The sequence below is a fragment of the Gobio gobio genome (genome assembly GCF_949357685.1).
Source record: "Gobio gobio genome assembly, chromosome: 15".
In the NCBI taxonomy this organism is placed as follows: domain Eukaryota; kingdom Metazoa; phylum Chordata; class Actinopteri; order Cypriniformes; family Gobionidae; genus Gobio; species Gobio gobio.
In genome coordinates, this window is record NC_137108.1 from 51,771,594 (window position 1) to 51,776,593 (window position 5,000).

A 5,000-nucleotide genomic window follows, 5' to 3' on the forward strand; every position below is an offset into this window, starting at 1 on the left:
GTTATAAAATGAAGTTTTCTGATACGGGTGTTCCCATCATGCACTGGGGCTTGAGTAAGTAATGAGGTTTTCCAGCTGCATTATTCAGAAAAACGTAACTTTAAAAGAGGACGTTTTAGACGGAGATATATATTAATAACTCATATACGTATATTAATAACTCAATTGTGTTCTGTCAACAGTAGGCGGTGTTTTGAACAAATGTGGAACGACTTGTGTTTTTATTAAATATATCTCATATGCAACTGCAAATATATTTCTTACTTTTATCTTTGCACAAATAAATTAAATTTTCATGTTAAATTTTAGTTTAATCAAATGTTTCAAATGTAATCAGACAGTACAAACTTCAGTTCTTAAGAATATTTTTCATCAATCCATTTTATGCATTTTTTTCAACAGTACGAACAATATGAAAATTAAATTAAATTAGCATAATATATGTATAATAGCGGAAATTACATAACAAATTTAATATTCCTCCCTTAAGATCCATTTGTATAAATCTGGCACACATGATCCAGACAGAACTCTTTTCTCCAGTGTTTTCTGGACTCTAGTGTTTACAGCTCAAACCGTCTGCAGGGTGCTAGAGCTCACAGGGCCTGAGTTACACACTTTCAACAATCAACTTATAACCAAAACATCAAAAAGCGCCTCTTTTTGGGGGGTTATTACAGCTCAGACAACATATACTCACATGTTTATCACTTTTAGCAGTGGGTTATGAAACTTCAGAGGGTTTCCTGTAGAATGACACCAGCATTGTGTGTTTTGGAGACACTGTGTGTGTGTGTGTGTGTGTGTGTGTGTGTGTGTGTGTGGGAAGCTTTTACATTTTGGTCAGACAAATCCAGGTGTAAATGCTCCCAGAGCTTAAGAGGTTAAAGTTTGGTTATGCTAGTTTAGAAGCGTTTCTGTTGTGTTGTTCATCATGTGACGAGTGGTTTGAGAACAGATTTATGATCAATGTTTTAAATTGCTGTCCTCATTCAGCTAATGCTAATGCTAACGCATGTGTCACTATTTAGCAAGGTGGCATTTATTGAATTAGCTAGTTAAAGCTTGTCAAGTTTCCACCACTAAAAATGTGCATTACATGATATTTTTTTAAGTTAAACGTATGAATTATCTTACTCAAATATTTCAAGTTCAGAACAATTAAAATGCATGAGTACAAAATCTGCAAGTTCTGCTCACTTAAACTTTACATTTATTAACTTTAAAATGGGTTTTGCCCACTTATTGATGTACACAATAAGTATTGTGTTATTTACTCAGATGATAGACTTTAAAAGTGTGGTGTAATTCTTATGTTGTTTGAGTAAAACATATTTCAAAGGAAACTTCAGCGATATACTTTTATCTTTGCACAAATAAATTACATTTTCATGTTAAATTTCAGTTTCATCAAATGTAACCCGACAGTACGAACTTCAATTCTTCTCAAAACTCACACATCTGAAGTAAATCTGAAGCGTTTCGTTGTTTTGAGTTTTATCAACTTGCTTCTTTTAATTTAGACGAACTTAAATTTAACCGAAACTGTTCTGGGATTTCCCAGCATGCTTTGCCATGACACTCAAGAGAGTAAATGCCAAAATTAAGTGTTATATTGTGTGTTTTTTGGGGTAGGCGGAATAATTACAGCTCAGACAACAAATACTCACATGTTTATCAATTAAAATGTATGAGTGCAAAATAAAAATCTGCAAGTTCTGCTCACTTAAACTTTACATTTATTAACTTTAAAATGAGTTTTGCCCACTTATTAATGTACACAATAGCTATTGTGTTATTTACTCCGATGATAGACTTTGAAAGCGTGGTGTAATTCTTATGTTGTTTGAGTAAAACAACTTCAACTGTGTAAGATTTACTCAAGCTTTCACTGGCCAAGATGAAGTGACTTGTTTCCTTTGTTAATTTTACTACTCCATATGTGAAATTTACTTCAAAAATATGCGTGCAAGTAAATGTTATTGTCCCAAAACACTTCATGTCTCTGATCAACTCAACAAACACACACGTTATCACTCACACACACACACACACACACACCTGAAACACTAACAGACAGGATTATACCGTGTTTTCTTTTGTAAAATGTCTTTGTAAAACCAGAGAGTTGATGATAAAACCACTGTAGTTTATGATCTATATTCTTCTGAAGATGGAGCTGATGTGTCTGGTTCAGAACGGCTGTATTTCAGCATGGGTTGCAAATCTGTGTCAAATCTTGAAGTTAAAGGCACAATATGTAATTTTTTGCCACTAAACATTTTTTTTATTGCTGCTCGCTGGGTGTGATTCTGGAGTCAGAGCTGAGTTTCAGTCAAAGCAATCACTAACTCCGCTTACTATCATCTCAAACATATCCAGAATTAGAGGATTTGTTTCCAGACCAGACTTCATGCTTCATCTCCAGTAGGCTGGACTATTGTAATGGTCTCCTCACCGGCCTTCCCAAAAACACCATCAGACAGAACCAGAACATTATGACCACATCACACCAGTCCTCAGGTCTGCACACTGGCTTCCAGTCACATCTAGAATAGATTTTAAAGTATTACTGGTGTATAAATCAGTCAATGACCAATGAGCTCAATACTGCAGATCAGCTGATAGAACACAAACCATCAGATCCAGACTCAGATCATCAGATCCAGACTCAGATCATCAGATCCAGACTCAGATCATCAGATCCAGACTCAGATCATCAGATCCAGACTCAGATCATCAGGATCAAGACTATCAGATCCAGACTCAGATCCAGACTATCAGATCCAGACTATCAGATCCAGACTATCAGATCCAGACTATCAGATCCAGACTATCAGATCCAGACTATCAGATCCAGACTATCAGATCCAGACTATCAGATCCAGACTATCAGATCCAGACTCAGATCCAGACTATCAGATCCAGACTATCAGATCCAGACTATCAGATCCAGACTATCAGATCCAGACTATCAGATCCAGACTATCAGATCCAGACTATCAGATCCAGACTATCAGATCCAGACTATCAGATCCAGACTCAGATCCAGACTCAGATCTATCAGATCCAGACTCAGATCCAGACTCAGATCTATCAGATCCAGACTCAGATCCAGACTCAGATCATCAGATCCAGACTCAGTGACTGAGCTGTGCCACTGAATGCACTTTATTTTATGTTTCAATTTAACCCTGTTTCATCTTTGCATCGTTTTACTCTTTTCAATTTTTTATACCTGTATCGTTTTAATTTTAATTTTATTCTTACTATATATATATATATATATTTTATTTTATTCACTTACGAATATTTTAATTCCATTTCTGTGTAAAGCACTTTGAATTGCCACTGTGTATGAAATGTGCTATACAAATAAACTTGCCTTGCCTTTACATAGTGTGTGTGTGTGTGTGTGTGTGTGTGTGTGTGTGTGTGTGTGTGTGTGTGTGTGTGTGTGTGTGTGTGTGTGTGTGTGTGTGTGTGTGTGTGTGTGTGTGTGTGTGTGTGTGTGTGTGTGTGTGTGTGTGTGTGTGTGTGTGTGTGTGTGTGTGTGTGTGTGTGTGTGTGTGTGTGTGTGTGTGTGTGTGTGTGTGTGTGTGTGTGTGTGTGAGTGTGTGTGTGTGAGTGTGTAATTATAATGCATATTTGAATACACACTCATCCATGTATATATTTAAGAATTTTTTTTAATTTATATATAAGATAAAGTATATATGTATATATGTATATGTATATGTATATAATATATATATATATATATATATATATATATATATATATATATATATATATATATATATATATATATAATACACATCCAATAATACACATTCAATAATGTATAATATAAAATGAATACTTGTAATTGACAGACACATTAAATTGATCAAAATATATATATATATATGTACATGCAAATATTTGTTAAATGAATGAGCGTGTATTTATATATACATAATAATTACACACAGTACACACACATGTAATATGTAAACACAAACTTTCTTTTGGATGTGATTAATTGATTTGACAGCACTAATTTTTTTATATATCTTCAATTATGTTTATAATAATTAATCTCTTCAGATGCATCTCCTGTACCAGTGATGAGTGTTGCTGTTAATGATTTCATTTGATTGGGAACGGGTTTCTATAGAGTCTTACTCGAAATATTGATTAAAGAAGTCATTTAACCACTAAAAGTATACAAATTAAAATATGCAATAACAAAGTATCCAAAATTAAAGAGTATGCAAATCCAATAATACACGTTCAATAATGTATAATATAATTTAATGTTGAAAGGGAGAAAAAATAAAATAAAAAAAAATAAATAAATAATGAATAAAAGATAAAAATAAATAAATGTAAATGATCCAATTCAACAAAATAGTAACCACTAAAAGTATACAATTTAAAATACACAATTCAAAATATTCAATGACAAAAAGTTAACGTTCCTTTTCGGTTGTGCAAACGTTATTTCTGAATGTTCAAAACAGCCAAACATTTTTCTTGGTTATGTGAACGTTATGTGAACGTTACATCTGAACGTTCCGGAACAAGCATTTAACAAACGTTAGAGGAACATCCAACTGAAACATTTCAGAAATAAAAGCTTCCACGAATAATGTTTTAGTGCTGATGTTCTGAGAAGGTTATTAAAGCACAGATAACGTTGAACAAACATTGTGTTAACGTTACTGGATTCGGCTGATGTGAAGAATCACCTGTTCATTGATCTAAACTTTGGAAACTCCTCGTTTTAACCATCAAGAGTTTATAGAAGCACTGAAGCGACAACATCAGCCTGTGTTTCTGCTGAATAGACACACACACACACACACACACACACACACTGCAAAGGCGGTTTCCTGTGCCTTTATCTCTCTCCCACTCTCACCCCATCTCTGCTTCTGTTTACACCAGCCTCCTCCTCTTCCTCTTCGCTCTCTCGTTCTCTCTCTGACACATCACTCCCCCTCCTCACTCAATCC